Source organism: Sparus aurata, chromosome 17 (genome assembly GCF_900880675.1).
Source record: "Sparus aurata chromosome 17, fSpaAur1.1, whole genome shotgun sequence".
Classification (NCBI taxonomy): Eukaryota; Metazoa; Chordata; class Actinopteri; order Spariformes; family Sparidae; genus Sparus; species Sparus aurata.
This window is the reverse complement of record NC_044203.1, coordinates 5861138-5885681: the sequence shown is the minus strand read 5'-3', so window position 1 is coordinate 5885681 and position 24544 is coordinate 5861138. Positions and strand designations below refer to the sequence as shown.

The 24544-nt window shown below is 42.0% G+C and overlaps 1 long non-coding RNA gene across 1 annotated transcript; it reads left to right on the top strand.

The window, feature by feature from the left end:
* The first annotated feature begins 14757 nt into the window (after window positions 1–14757).
* LOC115567739 (uncharacterized) lies at window positions 14758–16401 on the top strand. The gene is made up of 3 exons (XR_003981252.1): window positions 14758–14933; window positions 16102–16170; window positions 16289–16401. It is a non-coding gene; the product is annotated as an uncharacterized LOC115567739 (long non-coding RNA).
* Window positions 16402–24544: the final 8143 nt, after the last annotated feature.

Sequence of the window (24544 nt, the reverse complement as noted above, 5' to 3'; positions counted from 1 at the left end):
CTTCTGGGAAGGCTTTCCACAAGGTTTAGGATTGTGTTTATGGGAATTTTTGACCATTCTTCCAGAAGCACATTTATGAGGTCACACACTGATGTTGGGCGGGAAGGCCTTGCTCTCAGTCTCCACTCTAATTCATCCTAAAGGTGTTCTATCGGGCTGAGGTCAGGAGGCCAGTCAAGTTCATCCACACCAAACTCTCTCATCCATGTCTTTATGAACCTTGCCTTGTGCACTTGTGCACTGGTGTTGGAACAGAAAGTGGCCATCCCCAAACTGTTACCACAAAGTTGGGAGCATGGAATTATCCAACATCTCTTGGTATGCTGAAGCATTCAGAGTTCCTTTTACTGGAACTAAGAGGGCCAAGCCCAGCCCCTGAAAAACAACCCCACACCATAATCCCCCCTCCACCAGACTTTACACTTGGCACAATGCAGTCAGACAAGTACCGTTCTCCTGGCAGCCGCCAAACCCAGACTAGTCCATCAGATTGCCAGATGGAGAAACACGATTTGTCACTCTAGAGAACGCAGCTCCACTGCTCTAGAGTCCAGTGAGAGTGTGCATTACACCACTGCCTCTGACGCTTTGCATTGCACTTGCTGATGTATGGCTTGGTTGCAGCTGCTCGGCCATGGAAACCCATTCCATGAAGCTCTCTAAGCACTGTTCTTGAGCTAATCTGAAGGCCACATGAAGTTTGGAGGTCTGTAGCGATTGACTCTGCAGAAAGTTGGTGACCTGTGCATGCCTAGGTGCTTGCTTTTATACACCTATGGCTATGGAAATGATTGAAACACCTGATTTCAATTATTTGGATGGGTGAGTGACTACTTTTGGCAATATATTATATGTTTAAAATCATAAAATCATATCCTAAATACTCAAGGTGGTATTGTTATATTTTACTTAACATTAAAATAGCTTATTTATATTTGGCTTTTTTTTCTATTTATTATTTATTTATTTACAAAGTCTTTCATCTTCTTCTCGGAAACCCATTGGCTCTTTGTCCGTATTTCTGGATTTTTTTACTATCTTCCCAATACCAGTTGAGAGATAATCTGTCTCTCTCTTTCATCGCGTGAGTCTTCATACTTACTCTTTAAGTCCCTTAAAAGTTCTGTGTGAAATTTGAGGGTTCTCTGTGTGTCTGACCGCTCTGATGGGGTTCTCAGGTAGTACTTAGCTTTAGAAGATGGGGAAATTGCTTTATTCTTTAGAGGGAAGAACCTTTTCTTGTACTTCTCTGTTTTTTTTCTTTCTCTTATCAGCTTTTGCTTCACTTCCTCAGGTTCAAGCTGGAGCCTTTTCTCCCCTTCAGTCAAACTAAAAACAACTCAATGAAAATTCATTAAAAGAGAGGAGCATTTACTTTTCTGTTTGGCAGCTTCCTAATAAAAGGCAAATTATGTCACTTCCTGAAAGTGATGCCACTTCTGGGATGCTCATTTTCCCTGAGGGGGCGTGCTCATCCAAAGTAGCGTGTTTGACGTAAAACGTAGGGACAGTACTAAAATGTTATTTTTTTCAATATTCCAAAAAGGTCAAGAATAAAATACATGCATCATAGGTTAACTAACAATTGATGTTTTTCATAAATTAAAAAGCATTTCAGATAATTTGGTTTTATTCTCTTTATTAAACATTTACATTATTATAATTCAATTCAATGCATCGCCAAACATTCAGTTCAATGAAAACAGAATTAAAAAGTAAAGAAACACTGGTGCCATATATTTGAGAATTCTTAGCTGCAATGCAGTTGTCTATTTTGTATTCATCATAATTATACTATTAAAAATGACATAACTGATTAAACATAGTGTTTGCAGTAGTCATATGAGGCAGAAAAGGTCATGCTTGATGGCCATAAAAATCTTTGAACTGTGATGCTGTGGGTTCATGGTTTATAACTGCTGTTGGTCAGTATTGATATCTCTTATTTTACTGTGTCCACAGTGGTCCCTAACCGCCATACTTTATTTACCATTAATATTGTACAGTAGTGTCAAGCAAATAGTAACCCATGGGCAAAATAGGGTGTAGATGCTGCACAAACTGCTGACCGTCATCATGACACCTCACGTCCTCACCGTGACATGCTGATCAGACAGCAGTGTGCCTTTAGCTCAAGGGTCCTCCAACTGCAGTGCAAAAAAGGACCGTTATTTCCGTTAAGTCTTTCCTCCCCACTGCCATAAAACCAATGCCAATGACTCTATGGGCAGCGAGAGAAAGCACAACCAGACCTGAATGGTTGTTTTTGGCACTAATGAAACGTAACTCAAATAAATAACCTATGTTACATTTTTATTTGAACCCAAACCAAAGTCTTTTCTAATGCTAAAAAACTATTTTTTTGCCTAAACCTAGCCTATCTGAGACACACCTGTTGCTGATGCACTGCAATGGTCATGTTGTTGTTGAGTCACTGGTGACCTGTTCAGTTGTTTGGGTCTAAGGGTTTGGTCATTGAGTCAGGATGTTACCAACATTTTTGAGAGTCACTGGCTATCAACCTATTCAGTCATTTAGGTATGAGGATGTGTTGCTTATACTGTGGGCCTTTGCTTTCACTGTATTACGCTGAACTCCAAATAAAGTATGTTGAAAAAAATCAGACCCATGGAGACACCTGTTGCATCATTTTGAACATTTTTAATCAGCTGACATGACTCAGCTGTGGTGATTGGTCACCTGAGTAGGCAACAAGTTTGAAAATAAAAAAATCTGGGGATGTGGAATCAGAAAGTAGTGAGCTTACCAGAGCTCTGTTGCCCTCTCTTCATCTCTGTTAGAGGCAAGGGGCTACAGGCTACATTAGCCTGCTAGCATAAACCAACTGCATCTACAACTAAACTGCTTGTGGTCACGTGGCATTGTGGGTAACATTGCTGTCGGGTTTTGACAAGAAGAAGAATTCATGGTGTTACGTCCCTTTGTTATTGTCCAGGGGGAACAGGGAACAGCAACACGACAAACCAAGGATTTAAACATGACAAAGTTGATGGGTAAAGCAAAATGTTTTATGAGGATGAACTTAAACCGAAAGTTATGTATGTAACTACGGTTCTATGAATCCTGGATGACCACCAGAGGCGGTGCTTCAGCACTGAATGTCTCCATCTCGCACATGCGCAGGTTGAGTGTGTTTCCCAACTTTCCCAAAGTCACCCGTGACCTCTGATGATACCGGCTAACCTATACCTTCCGGTGACATCAGAGGATCTGTTCCTGCAGAATCTTCTTGCGAAACCACAAGGATCCTGAGTGACAGAACGCTCTGGCGGTCATTCAGGATTCATAGAACCATAGTTACATTTCGTTCTATTTCATCCTTACATACCTCAATGAGAGGAAGCAGTAGAGGTGGGCAACATGGCCACAGCCAGTGGGTGGGGAGTGGCCACATTCAGATATAATCTGGAGAAGGTAGTCGGTGATGTCCACGATGCCGTATCACAGATGTCCCCCAGGAGCCGCCCATAATGTAGAGACAGTCCTAGTAGAGTGGCATCTCACCCCAGATGGCAGGGGGCGACCACTGTGTTTATATGCCTGAGTGATGACATCCACAATCCAATGTGACAGTCGCTGTTTGGAGAGAGCACAGCCTTTCTTAGGACCACCATAACAGAGGAACAGCTGTTCTGACCGTCTCATGCTTGTGGTCGAAGTTATGTAGACTCTTAAAGCCCGCACAGGGCACAGCAGTCCTAACCTTTTCTCGCCTGCGGGGTGATAAACTGTGCCAGGTGGATAGGATGGTTAAGGTTTGACAATGACAGAACCTTAGGAAGGAAAGCCATATTCTGCCACGGAGTGACCCCCTGAGCCATGAATTCCATCTCAGACAAGAGCCGCTCACAAAGAGAGCATATAGCTTCCCAACACACTACGCTGAAGTGATGACGAGGAGAAAAGCAGTCTTAGCAGACACCCGCTCAAAGGCAGGTCAAGGTGGAAATCACCAAAGGGTCTGTGGTGGAAGCAGCCCAGTAACTGAGCTGCTTCTAGGAAAAACTGCCAACGATCGGCCCTGGGCTCTCAGCGCCTGGTCCCCCGGCCTCTAGAGGCCTTGGGGGGACGACGGGCAGTGTCAAAGGTCTGAGGTTGTATAGAGGGCAGTCGTTCAGGGGCTCGAAAGCCCTGAGCCCCTCGTTGAGCATGCTGTTGAAGCCACTGGGGAAAGTCTGTGGCTGAGAGTGGCGCTGGGGGCAGCTGAAGAACCCCCAGGCGGGGTGTTCTCTCAGTGAGAGGCGACTGTGCCAGCCACACCTGGCGGCGAGCCTGGACAAGAGGTGACATCTGGCGCCCCAGTTCTCTGGACATCAAAGCAAAAGCCTGCAGAGACGCAAAACTTGGCTGCATCCTGCATGGCTGCCAGGGTCCGGCCATCAGATGTTGCATGAGAGAGGGCTCTAGTATCCCTCCAGCATGTGTGCAACTCCCTCAGGTATTCATCTGATGGAGGCACAGTAAAGATGGCAGGGGCTGGACCACACCTGACAAAAGCACTGGCAGGAGCCGGCTGAGCTTGCAGAACATCCAACTGCAGGCGGGCCAGGGCTATACGAATGATGGCTCCCATAGAGCTATCCTCAGACCCAGCACCACAACTGTGGGCTGAGGAGTGGGAGCTCACCCCAGAGGTGTGGGAGGCAACATCCTGGGGAACCACGTCCGCCTCATACTCAGCGAACTCAGTGGCTGAAGCCGCCACGGAGAGCGCATCATCCTCTTGATCGACCATGGCCACAGGAGGAGCAGGAGCAACCACATCCCCTGCACCATTCCCAGACTGGATGGCTAGGAAGAGGGACTTCACTTAGTTTAGCTCCTCAGTCAACTGGTCCACTTTGGAGGCCAGTTTAGACTCCTTGGCCCTCTTCCCGGAGGAGGTACCCGCAGTCTCAACAGCCCAACGTTTAGATCGACTAGGCTGAGCTGGAGGCAATTGCTGGGCTGGGGTCAACTGTTCCGGCTCCGGAACATGGCCCAGCAGGTGTTCAGCCTCAGCCAGACTGGCAACCCGCACTGCCCGGGGCATGAAGCTACAGTTCATGCACGAATCCTCCGAAAGCCCCTCCCTCAGGTGTTCGAGACCAAGGTACGGAGGACACATATCATGACCATCTGAAGGCTGCAAAAAAGCCAGACAGGCCGAGCAAGATAGTCACCAAGCATGGTGACAACCAGCAAATACAAACAAACGGAGAAAAACAACAGATGCTGGGAGAGGGAGCGAACGCACTGCTTTCATCAACAGGTGTCGCACAAACGAATACAGTTAGCCTTAGTGGAGCACGTCTGCTAACTACAAGGGCAACAGCACCCGCCTATGCTGGGAGCGGGAGCGAGAGCACTGCCTTCACCAGCAAAGGTCAGCTTGCTGTGCAAAACAACAAAAAACAAATGGGCACAACCACAGGTGCCACAAAAACAAACTAAAATAGGCTGAGTGAAAACGCTGGTAAAACTACCAAAAACAAAGCAAACACAGCTCAAGATGCAGCTGTTACAGAGAGGTAATAATATACACCTGTAATTGGGAGAAGGAGCAAGTACACTGGCTTCACCAACATAAAATCATCACCTGTTCAGCACCTGAAGGAATACTAGGGGAGGGAGAGACAGAAGAGAATGAGAAAGAAAACAAAACTTATGCCCCTGCTGGGCACATAACACCCCCACCCATACAAGTCCAAACATCATGTGTTTGGAAAGAGACAACAAAGCCTGCAACCCGTCTAACTATGCTGCACTTGATAGTGCATCAGCGGTTGTATTTTCAGATCCCTTCTTATGGCTAATTTCCAGATTGTAGTTATGAACAATCAGGGACCAACGCATTAGAGCTGTCCCAAACGATTATTTTTCAAACGATTAATCTAGCGATTATTTTTTCGATTAGTCGACTTATCTAACAATTAATTTAATGTTACATGACCAAACAAAAGTAATGTAGTAACTGTAAGTGTCGTTGGTAACTTATATGAGGAAAAAAACACCACAGTTGTAGGCGGAGCAGCGTCCATCCTCCCGCCTGTCTCAAGAACAGCATCTGTCACCGGCAAAAAACTTTAACTCACTCAAGTGTTTGTGTTGATATACTGTAAAGCACCATGACCGTCAGCCCTCCCGCTCGAGACTTCAGTGAACTTTCCCCCGGAAAACAGCCTCCGTCCCTGCGAGTGACAGAGTCAGACAGCAACCAGTTTACTGATGGGGATTATGTAATTTAGCGCAAAAAACGTAACTCTTTCACTTTCCAGGATGTTTGGTGGGTCAGGATCTCAATCATGACACATTATAAACGGTCCACAAGTTTAGATTGACAGGAGGACATCTGGGAAACACCTTGTCATCACCGCTGTCATCATCATGACGTGTACCGTCACGCCTCTTTAGGAGCCGCAGTGCCAGCTTTCTGTGTGAATTACACCGCAGTTTGTCTTCACTCCAGCGGTGCTTCGCTCTGTGTGAATGACCAACGGCAGAGAATTGACTAACCGCCGCTGCTGCGTTAATGCAGCGTCTCTGTATGAGAGGGGCTATTCTCAGCTTCCGCGGGTCCCAGCACTTCCTGTTTGGGACGACGCGTCGACACAAATTATTCATGTCAACAAATGTATGTCGTTGACGCGTCGTCCCAGCCCTACAACGCATAAGACGATGGTTGTGGTTGTTCATGCGTTGAAGGAATACCAGGGGGTTGAGATCGGTAAAAACCTTGATAGGCACTTGACCCTAGGCAAACCTCAAAATGCTGTAGAGCAAGCAAGAGTGCAAGAGAGTTTTTTTCTCAATGGTGGAATACTTAAAGTGGTGTTTTTTTTTTTTACTTGTGAGAGGAGTAACTCACAGGATGGTCGATGCCCTGGTCATCCTCTTGCAGAAGCACTGCCCCAGCCCCAACTGCACAGGCATCTACTTCCAGCTTAAAGGGTGAGGTGAAATCTGGGGCAGACAGGACAGGGGTGGAACAAAGAAGACCTTTCAGGCTGTCAAATGACTGTTGACACTCACCAGACCAGACAAAGGGCTTGGAATGACTAGTTAAAGCAGTCAGTGGGGCTGCCACAGAGGAAAAGTTTCTGCAAAACCTGCATTAATAACCAGCCATCCCAAGGAAACGACGCAGCTGTCTTCTGGTAGATGGTACTGGAAACTCGGCAATAGCGGTGTTTTTCACATTTGCCAGACACACCTTTCCTTGACCAACCTGCTGACCAAGATGGAGAACAGTACCCTTCCCAAACTCGCATTTAGCAAGGTTCAATGTAAGAGATGTGGCAGATAAGTGCCTAAAAACCTCCGTCATCCTGGGTATGTTACTAGCCCGGTCATTCGAATACACCACAATGTCATCTAAATAGGCCTTACAGTTTAAGACATCACCTAAAACATTATATACCAGCCTCTGGAAGGTAGCAGGAGCATTGCACGGTCCAAAAGGCATAAGTGTGTATTGTAGGAAGCTGTCAGGGGTTGCAAAGGCTGAAATTTCAGAAGCCTGGCGGGTTAAAGGAACTTGCCAATATCCCTTTAACATATCGAGCTTGCTAACATACTTTGCAGGTTCAAGCTCATCAATGCAATTGTCAATACAAGGTAAAGGATGTGCATCAGGGACAGTGATTGCATTTACCCTTTGGAAGTCAGTGCAAAATCTTGGACTTCCATCAGACTTAACATCTAGGAGACAAGGAGAACTCCAGGAACTACAACTTGGTACTGCAAATCCATTCAGCAATAGATATTCAACCTCTTTTTTCATTACCTCTCTCTCTGCTGGACTAACCTGATAGGCCCGCTGTTTGATTGGCATAGGGTTAGTCAGAACAATGTCATGTGTGATGACTGAATTCTGGGAGGGAATATCACTGAAAAGGCTCGGAAAATCATGTATGGGTTTTGTAATGTCACTGCTCTGATCACCATGGAGATGAGACAAATAGTGAGGCAAATCAGACAATACCACAGTGTTGCCAAGTCTCGCCCCCTGTAGTGTAGTATTACGCATCACCAAGCCATCAACAGTAGCAGAAGTCGTCACCTATGCGATTGATGCCATAGGTGAAACAGTTTGGGATGTAGATGGCTTATTTCCACCCTCTCTAGGGTGGTACAGTTTCATCATGTTGACATGACACACTGGTCTGTTGCTGGCAGTCAGGGGTTTTGATGATGCAGTTTGTGTCACTCAGTTTGCTCTCTACCACATAAGGACCTGACAATCTAGTGGAAAGAGTAGAACCAGGTACAGGTAAAAGAATCAATACTTTGTATCCTGGTTGAAACAAGCAAGCAACTGCTCTCTGGTCATGATGTTTCTTTATCTTCCCTTGGGAAGAGGTCAGTGCATTCCTAGCCAAGGAGCACGCCAGCTAGACACGCTCTTTAAAGGGATAGTTCGAAGTGGGGTCATATAAAGTACAAATCTATAGTCGATCTGTTCCCTACCGTAATCACCGATCAGCTCAGCCTCAGTTTGGAGAAGTAGAGAGCTGCTCCAGCCCAGACGTTCAGCTTTGTACTGCAGTGAACAGGGTCCAGAGAAAAAGCGAAATTTAACCACCTAAAACAAGGCTCACCTAAAAAAATCTATAACAGTTCAAGTGTACGTTTTATAGAGAAAATTCAAGCGCTTTACATCGCCATCAGACCGCCCTTTCATTTTGTCAATCGTAGAACCTCTGTATCCCTACGTATCCCTGGAAGCACACATGATAGTTATAAGAAACTGATTCCCAGCTTTAGTTTTCGGCAGTGGCCCCACACAATCTACAATAACTATCAAATGGTTCACCTGTTACTGGAACGGGGCAGAGAGGAGCAGGGGGAATCACCTGATTTGGTCTACCAACCACCTGACACACATGACAAGTACGACAGTACTGCACCACATCAGATTTAAGTCTTGGCCAAAAGAAATGTTTAAGGACTCTGTTATAGGTCTTGGTGACCCCCATGTGTCCAAACCAGGGTGGGAATTTCATGGCGGTCACGGCGGCAACGCACTTTGGCCTTGATGCCCAGTAAAAAAAAAAAAAATTGTATGGCCACAGTGGCCTTTGTGCCCCTGGCCCGGTCAGCATAGTGTTCTTGCCTTGAGTTACAGCCACCTGAGTGCACCGTAGTGCAGTAACTTCAGTGAGTGAGTGAGTGAGTTCGCGGTTCGCGCAGGTGGAGTCTCATCATCACGAAGATCTAACGTGAAAGCCTCTCAAACAGCAGCAGCATCTCAAAATGGAAGAATGAAACTTACAGCACAGGTGCACAAGCGAGCTCAGCCGGTTTCGATATGATACGTAACTGACTTATGTGGCATGATTTAGTGCGGTAAAGTTGGACATATATTCACAGATTTGAACATCCCGGATCAATAACTCATAAGCGAAACATTGTTAAAACACAAACGACGACTCTGTACTACCGTAGTAAGGTAGACAACAAGCTACAACCGTATTTTCATCAAAACGAGTGGTCCTCCGGGCTGGACATTAACATTGGTCTGTATGGTCAGCCGTCTGTGAGCATGGGTGCAGGGACCGTCTACAAAGTGCAACACTGAAAATAGATATACAAAAAATATTTAATAACTTCACTATTATTCAGTGTAGTGTCACCAAAATCACTCCACACATCATTGGTCCTGCTGGTTATTATACAATTTTTTCCATCCATCCATCCATTTTCATCCGCTTATCCGGGGCCGGGTCGCGGGGGCAGCTGCCTGAGCAGGGACACCCAGACCTCCCTCTCCCCGGATACTGCCTCCAGCTCTTCCGGGAGGACCCCAAGGCGTTCCCAGGCCAGCTGGGCGACATAGTCACACCAGCGTGTCCTGGGTCTTCTTACAATTCTATACAATTTTTTGTTTGGAAAAAATGTGCTTTGGCATAATTTGGGGGAATTTCTATTGGGAGAAATATTCAATAACTTCACTAATATTCAGTGTAGTGTCACCAAAATCACCTTACCCTAACCTGACTTAAAAAAATAGTTTCTAATGTAACATTAACTTGATATTGGTATTAAAAAATGTTGTAATACATCATCCATCTCTTATTATAAATTAGGATGTTATGGTATCAATCTGAAAGGTAAATCATCAAATTTTACTCAGCAGCCTTTGTGCACGTCAAATGGCCTTGCCCCTAAAATGACGAAATTCCAACCCTGGTCCAGACCATGGGTGGTCATGAGCTAGGGACAACACCTGGTAACAAAAAACTGTAGGCACAACAACCTGATAAATCCCACCCCAATCCTCATTCTCTGAGACATCACTAGTCCAGCGGCGCATCAATAGGCAGTTATCAAGGACAAAGGCTACATTCTTCTGCTTAGCTGCTTCCTGGCTAACAACTGTGGAGTGACACTTTAAGAGCATGACATCACCTTGTTAGGCCACAATGAACTCTCCCCTAGTAGCTGGCAAGTTTACAATCCCTGGACCAAGGAGGGACGATCTCATGTCACCTGGCTGGGCCTCAGGTTGACTGTTGAACTCAGAAAAGAATCAGAAAGGTCAATGCCATATTTGTTTAATTGAGCTCTTGTAACTACACAAGCAGGAAAAATCTCAGGAAGTGGTTGTGTGATGCTCACAGACTCTAAATTTAAATCAGGACTGTCCAGTACCTCAGGAACTGGCATAATCTTGCCCCCAGCTAGGTAATTTCCCAAGATAAAATCCATATCATTAATGGGTAAAACAGGGCGCACAGCAACTTTAAAGAATCCATTGATCAAAGCAGAACCAATATGTACACCAGAGGAGGCTCGTCCATAGAGGCAGAGGAGGTTGGTCCTCCTCTATTTTTGAGAGGCAAGAGGAAGATCAATTTTTTTTTTAAGAAAGAGTAACTGGTTGAAATAAATCATTACCAAATCTCAGTATCATTTATAAAATATTATATATATATTATATCATTAAAAAAAGTTTCTTCTTTGGAAGAAAATCCACTTAAAACGGTTCAACAGCGACAGCTGCAGACGGAGGAGACAGAGCAGTCTGTGAGAGGAGCAGGGAGCAGGAAGGTGAGGGCTAGAGGAGGACGGAGGGCTTCTGTCCTCCGTAGGAGGGATCTCCTTCCATTGACTCAATGCATTTAAGATTTTTTCATGCTGATCTATGATTGGCTAAGACACGTAATTTGACGCGCTAAGGGAGGACGTCCTCCCTTACCAATCAGCAACCAGAATACAAGATTGACAGCAGGTTGGTCCAATAACAGTTCCCAAATTTCATTCTCACATTTATACAACCGTAAACAAAAAATACTTATATGTATTTTACAGCTTTCACTGCCAGCCATGCTCGGACAAGAAATATGGAGTTTTCAGCGATATTGGAATCGGTTTCAAGGAAATATAAGCAAATTTCTGAAAGAAAAAAAACTGTTAGGAGAAATCAGAGAGAAGCTTCGTTTCTTTCGTTCGTCCTGCTGGAGGACATAAAGTTAGCGGCATGACCGGGACAGCAACACAGTTACAGCGCACACAATACAGAGCAGCAACAAAGCCACTGTCGTGAAGATCATGTGCTGAGTGCTAAGGTAGCACAGGGGGTACTGCGCTCGCCTGCTATTTAGGTGACTGGGGTTCAAATCCCGAAAGAGATAGAAGTTTTTTTTTTTTTTTTTGTCTTGTATATTAGCTTTTTAATGAAATGTTTTTTAAAGAAGACTTGTAAGTCATTGTTTTATTGCTTAATTTTCATTGAATATAAGAAAGTAGGGTTAATTAGTTGACTTGTATAAAATAACATGACACCATGGACTGGTTTTCCTCTTGTCTTCCCCAATTTTTTCAGTCACCAGCCGCCACTGATGTACACGATGTTAAGGAGCAGGTATGAATCTCATTCCAACACCCTGAATGATGGCGCTTGAGTGACAGGATGATTCATAGGACAAAAGGTAATATGCCTTCTTGAATAATGGACTAAGAGCCCCTGGTGTCCCGCAGCATCTTGACTGGCTGCTGGTCTTTTGGATCCCCTGTAACCGAGACAAAACCCTCCAAAATGAAGGGTTTGAAGCAGGGATCAGGCTCACTGGCATTTTGTGAGTTCTGAATGCCTGGTGACTTACACTTAATCAGGCTTTTGGGCTGTGGCACGTGAGGCTGTAACTGTTTACACTCTAGAGGTAAACAATCAACAAGAATGTGACCTTTCTTAAGCCAGTAGAAGCATTCACAAGCCTCATGTAGTGGAGACAGTGGGCCCTTAGCCTTCTCAAAAGGAGTATAGCCAGGATTGGGTCTCACAGGACCTGATACCGGAATCCTTTCTGGACGGGAGGAGGACACAAACACATTTTTGTGGGTTAAAACAAATTCATCAGCTAAGACAGCAGCTTTAGACAGAGTGGTCACTTTTTGCTCATTCAAGAACACTACAAGTTTCTTTGAAAAAGCATTCTTAAAATCAAACTCTAACTCAAAATGGCCTTTAACCCCGCTAGCAGCGCACCATTTATCAAAGAGAACCCCCTTTTCTCGAGCAAACTCAACAAAGGTTTGTCCACTAGGCTTCTTATGGATCCTGAATTTCTGCCGGTAGCTCATAAGCACGCAAAATGGATTCTTTAAGCACGACATATTGTAAGCTTTCTTCTAAGGAAAGAGATGATACCACTTCTTGTAAAGGTGAGCTAGGCGAATCTTGAGTTTGGCATCCAGACTGGATCCATGGGACTCTGGGGAGAAAGGCTCAAAACGAGGCAAGGTAGCAGGAGCAGCCCCACCTTCAGCCATGCCGGCTGAAGATGTAGTCAATGTAACTGGCTCAACTTTGTCATCTTTAGGAGACAAAACCCCTTCAGCAGAAGGATCATCATCAAGAGACAAAGGAGTTGAGAAAACATTTAACTCAAGTAGCTTCTCCAATACTTTGTTTTTGATCTCCCTTTTAACACCATACTTTTGCACTGAAATATTTAAGTGTGCTGCAATAGCTAGTGAATCATCCTTGCGGCATAACTCTAGCTTATCAAGGCTGGGATTGTCAATAAAGTCCTTCAACTCAAAACCCATTGTCAAACGGTAACAAAACTATGACTCATCAAACCTCTGGATTATCTTTTAGCTCAGGCAACAAAGTATCCTGGACGAGCCCCCATTTGTGTTACGTCCCTTGCTTATTGTCCAGGGGGAAGGAAACAGCAACACAACAAACCAAGGATTTCAACAAGACAAAGTTGATAAAGAAAAATGTTTAATGAGGATGGACAACTTTTGTCCTGATACTTTTCAGTATGATGACGTTCAGAGTGACAACTTTTTTCCTGATACCTTTCAGTATGATGACGTTCAGAGTGACAACTTTTTTCCTGATACCTTTCAGTATGATGACGTTCAGAGTGACAACTTTTTTCCTGATACCTTTCAGTATGATGACGTTCAGAGTGACAACTTTTTTCCTGATACCTTTCAGTATGATGACGTTCAGAGTGACAACTTTTGTCCTGATACCTTTTAGTATGATGACGTTCAATGTGACGACTTTTGTCCTGATACCTTTTAGTATGATGACATTCAATGTGACAACTTTTGTCTTGATACCTTTCAGTATGATGACATTCAGAGTGACAACTTTTTTCCTGATACCTTTCAGTATGATGACGTTCAGAGTGACAACTTTTTTCCTGATACCTTTCAGTATGATGACGTTCAGAGTGACAACTTTTGTCCTGATACCTTTTAGTATGATGACGTTCAATGTGATGACTTTTGTCCTGATACCTTTTAATATGATGACGTTCAATGTGACGACTTTTGTCTTGATACCTTTCAGTATGATGACGTTCAGAGTGACAACTTTTTTCCTGATCCCTTTCAGTCTGATAATTTTTTTCCTGATGCCGTTAAATGTGATAATTTTTTTCCTGATACCTTTCAGTGTGATGACGTTCAGAGTGACAACTTTTTTCCTGATACCTTTCAGTATGATGACGTTCAGAGTGACAACTTTTTTCCTGATACCTTTCAGTATGATGACGTTCAGAGTGACAACTTTTGTCCTGATATCTTTTAGTATGATGACGTTCAATGTGACGACTTTTGTCCTGATACCTTTTAGTATGATGACATTCAATGTGACAACTTTTGTCTTGATACCTTTCAGTGTGATGACGTTCAGAGTGACAACTTTTTTCCTGATACCTTTCAGTATGATGACGTTCAGAGTGACAACTTTTTTCCTGATACCTTTCAGTATGATGACGTTCAGAGTGACAACTTTTGTCCTGATACCTTTTAGTATGATGACGTTCAATGTGATGACTTTTGTCCTGATACCTTTTAATATGATGACGTTCAATGTGACGACTTTTGTCTTGATACCTTTCAGTATGATGACGTTCAGAGTGACAACTTTTTTCCTGATCCCTTTCAGTCTGATAATTTTTTTCCTGATGCCGTTAAATGTGATAATTTTTTTCCTGATACCTTTCAGTGTGACAACTTAGTTTCTGATACCTTTCAGTGTGATAACATTTTTCCTGATACTTTCAGTGTAACAACTTAGTTACTAATGCTTTCAGTGTGACAATTTTTATCCTGAGGTACTTCAGTGTGACAAGTTTTTTTTCTTAGGCCTTTTGGTCCAATGACTATTTTCCATGTGGCTGTTTGGTGCGAGTGTGACAGAACTTTTCCTGAGACCTTATACCTTTTCATCTGAGGTCTGACGCTGAAGCCTGATCCTGAGGATGTCCTAAAATGTACACCGTACCCCCCACCTTGAAGAACAGAGGAGCTGAGTGGATTCACTTCATTTTAAATGGAAATAACCCCACAACTGGAAAACTCTGACATGTGTGTGAAAACTACTGCAGACTGCTTTCCTGTGGCAGTACAAAGAAGGTTTAATGAAGATCAAGGATTGATTGATGCTCACTTCAAACTTGGAAGCTGTAAGTTTTGCCCTTTCTTATGATGCTTTACTGTTTATTTTTCATGTTAGCCTGTTGAGCCTGGCATCAGCACTGTCCGCGGCTGTCCTGGCTAATTTAGCATCGCTGGACCTATGAAGTATTTAAAACCTTACTGAGGGACAGCTAAAGGAGGATGAGGTGGTGTGTAAAATGTCTGTATGAGTTTTAAGTTACGTGAGCATGAGCAGTAGAGGTGTATAAGTTATATCATTTAGCAGCTAACGTAAGTTACTGTGCATGGCATCACAGACAGCTAAGCCGTTAGCCTCGTTGTGTCTTTCCCAGGCACAACACTATTAGCCAAAAGGTTTTACATTGTATCAGTCTGTTAGACAGTGATAACTCCCGAGGCACGTTTTAAGATGAATGCAGGACATGAACCCATCACTACCCTCAGAATATCAGTATTGCATTTGACAATGGATTATTGAGTAAGCTAAATATCGTGAACGCTTCGATGATGTCATTCTGCATAATAATGAGCCATGTGCTTCTGTTTGTTAGAACACTGGACAGATGAAGAAAGATAAATTTGCCTCAAATTAGATTAATTTCAGATCATTTTCTGTTTATCTCCAGCACATCAGAATGAATTGTAAATAAAGGGCAATATAATTGGCAAAATGTCAATTTGCCTATGTCCTCCATGAGCCATCTGACCATGGCAATAGGGAGTGAGTTGAGTACAAGTGAGCAGGTAAGTCATGGTCAGATGGCTGATGATGGACATAAGCAGCAACAATGATTAAGACAAATACTCTAATGTAAATGAGGTGCTTGGGTGCATAAAAAAATAATCAAAATAGACTTTGTTTTAAAAAAAAAATCCCCCTGCAGAGGCCAGTTTCAACAAAAAATGTATTATGGGGGGGTCTGTGTATTCTTCTGCTTGTCCCTACTGTCAACAGCTCCAAGTCTCCCCTGTTGCTGTCATGTTGTCCTGAATTGCATTATAAACAACCCAGAGCATCACTAGGAGAGTGTCAGTCACAACACAGATCATAGTCTAAAGCAAATGCTCTATTTAATCAATATCTTCCTCCATACTGGTAAACAATGATTTGTAATCATTTTTTTGCTAACTGTTCGATGCTGTTGCATATTTTTTGGGTGATTTTGGAGTAAACTGTAACTGTTCTGCACACAGGCCAACATACCACTACAATACCGACCCTGCAGACACCACCACATCTTTGACAGAGTTGACAAACATGTTGTGAGTTACTCAAATATCCCTTCTTTTCTGTATATATATTTATTAGTTGCCTGTTTATTCGCTTAAACTAACACAGTCTAATTCAGTGCTTGAACTCTCTCTGTAATATTATTTTCAGGCTCAGTGGCAGTCAGTCCTGTCTCTCAGACAGTCTTAAGTGATGTGGAGATGCTCAGCCATCACTACTGAGGCCTTCAACAGTGTAATCCTGTCATTCTGCATAAAAGCATGTTAGGTGCAACTACTGACAATATTCAAAGAAACAGAGAACACGACCATGTTCAAATAAAACAGGAATAATACTTTTAGTGCTCAAAATAATTCACATGCCTACACTAAAATAAACATACTAATAATGTTTCCAAATGTCACGACACTTTTGCAGGCCTGCCACATCAACAAAGAGTGATCCTTACAGAAGGACAATTGAACAAAGAAAGTATTTCAATGTAATTGTCAACAACATGTTGTTGTCATTTGGGTTTTAATACTGTAATCACCTTGACTTTAGTACTGAGATCACTATACCACTACATGCTTCTCCTTCATTCAAAACCAAATTTATGCAGTTGTTATGTGCATGGTTGCGACTGATTAATCATGACCGTATAATACAAGTAACAGTGGTTCTGCCATATTTTACAGATCATCAGAGTGACCTGATGATGGTGTGTTTGAGGTTTTCCTGGACCCCACCAGACTCTCCTTGCAGTATGAGAAACCATCAGAGGAGGAAGGTATTGTTGGGCGGATGTTGCTTCAGTCAAGCAAAAGCTGTCAAGACAACGGCCAGCAGCATCAGGAAGTATCAGTATCCACAGAAGAGGCATCAGGATGATCTGTGTGACCCGAGAGCTCCATTATCAGCTGACACACTTCAGTATAGAAGAAACTTGATTTCAGGACATGATCTGGACACTTTTATCTATACCTAATTCATCCTCATTGGCAATGAATAAAGTGATTTGTTTTTAATGAAAGTTTTTGTCTTCTTTGAATTCAACACTAAGGGCACTGTGGCATTAGAGAAAAGAAAGTCTGGAAAGAGTTTTGCCATTAATCCTTTAAGAAATAATGACTCTGTAAGCATCACACATCAAACTTATTATTGTGTTGACAGATCACAATATATTGTATTGAATATTCGGTATGGTATTTTGGGTTAGGGTTAGGGTTTGACACACATTTTAAAGCATAAATCAGGGTTGATATCCTTAAACGCTTGAAACTTAATGTGGTGTTTTCAGAGTTTGAAACCACTTGAAATTGTAACTGCATTACTTTCATAAAAATAGTTTCATAGTGGCTCGGCCAGGTTCTACAGGATGCCAGGTCTATAGACTGGTTACACAGTTTTGAACAAAATGTTTGGGTTTTCCTTTAATTTTTCATCCTTTTGTAGAATGCTGTCACATAATTTTGGTTTTCTGAAGGAAACTGAATCAAAGGCTGCTGGATTTATTTGTATGTATTTCAAGTACATATAAACAAATCCAGTTGCCTTCAATTCAGTTTCCTTGATATATCTATGACCTGGATGAGAGTATTCACAGGCAAAACTTTGGTTGATTATAGATAGGGATGTAAGGGTATGAACATTTCATACCACGGTAATAGTGACCAAAATGATCACAGTAATTGGTATACACTGGGATTTTTAAAATGTCTTCAAAATATTGAAAAAACACTGATATATTAAGTAATTTCACCAAGATGAATATTTAAATATAGATATTATATATTAAAATAGTATCACAGGCAAAACCTTATGAAAACAACAGGCTTTCTGTCTGTCATCGTGTCATCTGCCACCAGTAGATACTGCTCCGGTCAACGGAGCTGAAATGAATGCAGTAAGAGTCGCCAAAGTCGTATTCGCACGTTCAAACAGAGCTGCTGACTTCGACTAATCTGTCCCTCGGCAATCGTATAGTAGCCAAAATATGTACCAAAGGAAGCAACTGTCCTCCCTCCATCATGACTTTATGACTTCAATACACAACAAACCACAAACGCACGTTGCACTTTGCGCCTGTGTAGTGAGACTTTGAGAGAAGCTCTTGCGTTTTTCACACCGTGGTTCTTGACCACGGTTACCATGGTAACGGTTGCATCACACATTTACCGCGCTGTGATTGGCTAAGAAGCACAAGCGAGACCTGGTTCTTTGTCTGGTTTCAAAAGCAGACAGCAGAAAGTTAAGAAATCCAATGAAGGACTGTAAAGTATTGATTGCTTCTCTATTCCTTGAATTTTCCACAAATCTTGGGATTGAGAGAAATCCAGATAAGGTTTGAATGTGATCACAAAGTTCTCCATACAGCCTCCCATGAACAAAAGAATCTGTAGCTTCTCCATGCAATCGTTCCACACATTGTAAAACATTATTAAAAAACAATTATGTCATTTTCATTGCTACTTACTCCCAAAATTAAAAACTGGGAAAATAGGATGAGTTTGAATTGCATCATTGCATAGTTTTGCTGTGTCTGGCTAAGATAAGTTAAGCAAGCACATGTATTTCCTGGTTTGAGAGTGACTTCCTGTTTAAGGAGGGACTTCCTGTGTCCCTGAGAAAGGAGAATGTATGTGTGTGCGAGAGTGAAAATATGTGTATGTGAAAGGAGAATATATATGTTTGAAAGGAGAATGTATGTGTGTGTGAGAGTGAATGTATGTGTAGGTGAAAGGAGAATGTATGTGCATAAAAGGAGAATGTATATATGTGAGAGGAGAATATATGTGCGTGAAAGAAGAATGTATGTGTGTGTGAGAGTGAAAATACATGTATGTGCAAGGAGAATGTATGTGTGCGAGAGTGAAAATATATGTATGTGCAAGGAGAATGTAGGTGTGCGCGAGAGTGAAAATATATGTATGTGCAAGGAGAATGTATGTGTGTGAGAGTGAAAATATAAGTGTGTGAATATATGTGCGTAAAAGGAGAATGTATATATGTGAAAGGAGAATGTATGTGTGTTAAAGGAGAATATATGTATGTGAGAGGAGAATGTGTGTGTGTGAGAGGGCCAGAATGAATTATGTCTTGTACGGCCCCTCATACTTAATGCTTCTACTGCTTACTTGTAGGCTTTTTCTAGCAGTTGGCACCACCATGGTGCCACATTCACGAGCTGTCACATTCTCCATCAGTAATTCATTTGAACTCTGTGATTACGCATGACAGAGTGTGCAGTCATTTATTCTGGTTATATATTCACACAGTCAGCCCTCTTTTGTACCATAATACATTGTGGCTGAGCACAGCATTTGTCAAACATGCGCTTTCAATCACAAAACCTAACACCAGCCCTCCAGAGTCTTTGGTACAGTCTGTTACCAATTCAGCTCTGCCTCAACGCTTAGTGCTAATTGTCAGAAAAACGGTGTGGTCTTACCAAGGTGTATTACTTGTACAGCAAATCAGAATGCTTTTTAATGACCACAGGTTTGCACATTGATTCAGCACCATAGCTATATGGTGCCATTAATAATCTGGATATAGTTACAGAGTTTCTGAGTAATGCAATACTGTGAAGAATGTAAAGAAAGGTGCTTTTGTTTTTAGAACAGAGCTATTGTATTTTGCATTCACAACATAAATATTTGCTTGCTATTAGACTTTGGGGACACCTTAGACATCAAGCAGGAATATGGATGTAATCCTTGATGGCACGGAGATGATGAAGTGGTCCATCTACAGTGACAGTACAACATGCAACAATGAATACTGATGACACAGCTTCACTGAGGTAATGATGGATACAGACAGGTAAAGGTTATATACACATTGAGAAAAAACTCTTGTTACATTCTGCAACAGCGTGGTATCGGTTTCATCCATGAAAGTCTGTGTGTATATATGTGTGCGTCTGTGTGTGTCTGTGTTTGTCGTCATGCTAAAATCAGGTCCTGGAAGTACGTATTGTAGTGGAACTACCACATATGTGCTTTTTAGAACTTTGTCAGATTTGGTCAACACGGCAGCATTGCAAATTTGCAAGATGCAGTAAAACGTGGAAGATGCATGTGGTCTGCACACAGGCACCAGAACTAGGTGCTGCCCCTTCCTACTTCTTAAAAAAGGGCAGTGGACCCTTTCTAAGAAGTAGAACGGGTCCACTGCCCCCCACTTTCACAATAACAATTCATGTTTCCCAGGAAGTCATGGCAGTGTGACACTGAGCCAGCATAAACTATACAGAAGCCTGAAAATAAAGCAGCTACATAGAATTCAGCCTTCCTTCATTTTCATTATTTACACCTGTGCTCTTCCTAACATCACTGCAGTGATGCAGTCGCTTTTACACATACCAATCAACAGTTTTGATCAGTAGTATGCAAAAACAGTTGTAAAAATGGTGGTACATATACACATATATACACATGGTGGTGGAGCAGTGGTTAGCACTGTTGCCTCACAGCAAGAAGGTCCAGGGTTCCATTGACATGTTTTGGGTTTTTATTCTGTGTCTGGCAACATTACGGAAACCAACGAAGATAGACCTTTTCAATGTATGAGATCCTGTTTGTAATCAGAAACAGAAGTCTTGCTCAAGGATAAATCTCTGAAATCAAAGTGATGAGGAATAGACAGAGAGACGCAGCACAGAGAAGAAGAGAGAAGAGATAGAGAGGAGATAGATAAGACAAAGATATATAATAGATAGAATATAATATAAATATATATAAAGACATAAGACATACATAATATACATACATATATATACATCATACATACAAATATATATATATATATATATATATATATAATATATATATATATACACAATATATATATATAACATATATATATTACATATATATATATATACACACATATATATATATACACACATATAATATATATATATATATATATATGTGGTTATATATTAGATAGATACATCACAGAACATTATGTATGTAGGTTACTATACATATTATAATAGCATATGTATATAGACATACATTAGATATATATATATATATATATATATATATATATATATTATACATAACTTAACGGACAAGCAGCGCCACCTGGCCATAGCGCGCCTTCGGGTTGGTGGCAGGCAGTCAGATGTTGCTCGTGAACTTGGTGTGTCTCAAAGTGTCATCAGCAGACTTGCATCAAGACACAGAACTACTGGCAGAGTTTGTGATAGACCCAGGAGTGGAGCCCCACGAGTGACAGACCGCAATGATGACCAGTACCTAAGGACCTATGCACTCAGACATCGTTATGCAACTGCCACACAGCTGCAGGCCCAGTTACGAGATGTGAGGGGTACTAGGGTCTCCAGACAAACCATTCGAAACCCGACTCCACTGCTTTGGCTTGAATGCCAGACGACCGTTGCAGGTGACTCCACTGACACAAAGACACCGCCGTGAACGTTTGCAGTGGGCACAAGACCATGTGACCTGGACAATGCAGCAGTGGTCTACCGTCCTGTTCACTGATGAGTGTCGGGTCACCTTGCACCGAAATGATGGTCGTCAGCGTTGCTGGAGAAGGCGAGGTGAGCAATACACCGAGGACAACATGGTCCCCAGGGTTCCCTGTGGTGGAGGAGGTGCAACAGTCTGGGCAGGCATCACCAGTCAGCACAAAACAGATTTAGCTATTGTAGATGGCTCAGTCACTGCACGTTCTTACCTCAGAGACATCATAGAACCCATCATCATCCCCCAATTCCACCAGCACACCCCCAACTTTCTGTTCTTGGATAATAATGCTCCACGACATCGTGCCAGAATTGTCACAGCTCAACTTCAGGAAGTCGGAGTGCCTCATATGGTATGGCCCGCAATGTCCCCTGACCTGAACCCCATTGCGCACGTCTGGGACCAGCTGAAGCAGAGACTGGATGATCGTACCGTGACCTGGCAGACCTGCGTGTAGCACTTGTGGAGGAGTGGAGTGCATTCCCTTTAGAACAACATCATGAGGCTAGTGAGGAGCATGAGACGTCGCTGTCAAGCTGTCATTGCGGCAAATGGTGGAAAAACCCGCTACTGACATTGTCAATTTTTGTTATTTGGGGCTATCCTTGTTATTGACTAAATTTTTGGGATATTAAATATTAACCTAATGAAAATGGTGTTTCTTCTCATTCATTATTAGTAATATCAAAGGGAACTTTTACTTATTTCATTAAAATTCAGACCACATAGGAAAAGCACTCATGTAAATAACAATATCCCTAACTTATTGTGAGTAGTGTGTGTATATATGTATATATATATATATATATATATAATAAAACATGCAGTTGCATATGTGGAAGTCCACTCTGCACCATGCCACGAACCCCACTAGACCTTACCAAGGTGTATAAAGAGGAATTTGTGATGTAATTAAAGTACTGATTCTAAGACCTCGAATAACTTCATAAAGAATCCAGATTTAGGCAAAATTAAATTTCTAAGTTTGTGTTTGTTAGACACACCAGTGTGAGGAAGGTGGACCATGAGATACTGTGAAGTAATTGTCATTCCATGAAAACATTAAAGCTCTTTATCTAGCCCTTGGGCCACAAACAGAGTTGAGAGAATGGAGTACTTGATTTGCATATATTTACCCTAATGGTTTTTCCATTAGGATGAAACACTCATCAGTATAATAAAATTGCTCTAGCGGGAAAGAGAACCAAGTCACATCTGGAGACGGTCGCAGAGAAACCTGAGCCAGTAATTCAGGATTACCCAGGCCTGCCTCGAGCTCCTGCACAGTGAAATGGGAGCATTTGTTTAAAGGGCTTTGATGGGGTATGAGCTGAGTATACACTTATTGTCACTTGTCATAACCTATAACCTAAGATTCTATTAAGGCAGTTAAAACTCAACCTTCTGAAACAAACAAAGTAAAACAACAAACTCATGAACACACAAACATTAAACATAATTGAGGGCTGAACAAATTAACGGGCACTCCTTAACGAATGCAAGACACAAGCTTCACACTCACCAGGCTCATGGGTCGTGCCTGAAACATACCAATTTATCAAATTTTCATTTGAAGTTTCCCACTTCAGTACTTGCATCTGCTCTGCTGCAGGTAGCAGGCTTAACCAATAGATACAGTCTTATCTTTCTGGCGATAGCAGGATTGTTTAATTACATGTTAGTTCAGTCACTTCCTAAATATATGGAAACATTAACAGTGAAACATAGCTATGGATGCTTTGCAGGGAAAGGGTTACCAGCACTGTCACTTTCAGGAGCATTAGATGTTCCGTCATCCATTACATTGAGGGAGACGCACAGATTTATCCATGTGCTTAGACCGACTATAAATGCTGCTCTCCTAATTGGATTATAAGCTACTGGAAAATGTAGGTTGCTGTTAACGTGTCAAAGATGTTTTCTGTTTCCTGTGGGGCGAAATGAGTTTTCCTGACATCAATCAGCTCCTCAAATTAATTGTTATTCCCTCAAAACATTAAGCCATGATTCAAAGCTGCCTCAGAAATCAATGCCAAGAATTATTAAAAGCTCCCCAACATCGAAATCATTTAAGTGTGATGGCAAGTGTGAAATCCAAAATAAATCCTTTCACAGTGTGTGGTGTTGTGAAATGAATTGGGGACAATGTTCTAATTTCCCTCAACATTTTTTTTTTCTTTTTTTTTTTAATAAAAATGTAAAAGCAGTGTTTATAATGCTTATTTTGAAGCGTTGTTGTTCGTTTTTGTTTTTGTATTTGTTTTTTGGGAGTTTAAGATTTGAAGTCAGTGCTAATATATCTTAAATGCTGAGAGAGACAGGCCCGTACTTGAAACCTACTTGAAATGATTTTTATATTTCAATTTTTTTCTTTTGAAACTGTTTTTAAATCATTTTATTTATTAGCTGTTAATGTAACATAACAGTTTCTCTGTTTCTGATTTTTGTGTTATTTGAATGTATCTTTTAAACAGAAATGCTGGCTTTATTCATAAATCACTTATACACTGCTGTTTTTCTAAAGGTATAAGCCCTCTTTTTCATGGTAATCTTTTAGTGTGAAACATGGAAAGTGATAGGTAACACTGATGGTAGCTTAACTCTAAATGATAACCAAAAGAGACACAACTTGTCTAGTAAATGAAAACAGTTCCTGTTAGAAATCCAGAACAGAACAGTGATGAGAATGGCCTGACTGTGTTGGTGTACTCATGGTGGCCAGTGTTGCCAGATTAGGTGGTTTTTGGCTGCATTGTGTATGATAAAACGGGCTTAGGCAGGTGGACAAGATTTGCAGAGCTTGACGTATTGCTGTTGGAAATACGTGGGTTGTTTGCTGTGTTCCGATTTATGGACTATTTTGAAGCAGTTATTGCATTTCCCCTTAGTCCATTGTGTTTACACAGCAACACTCGGGAGCAGT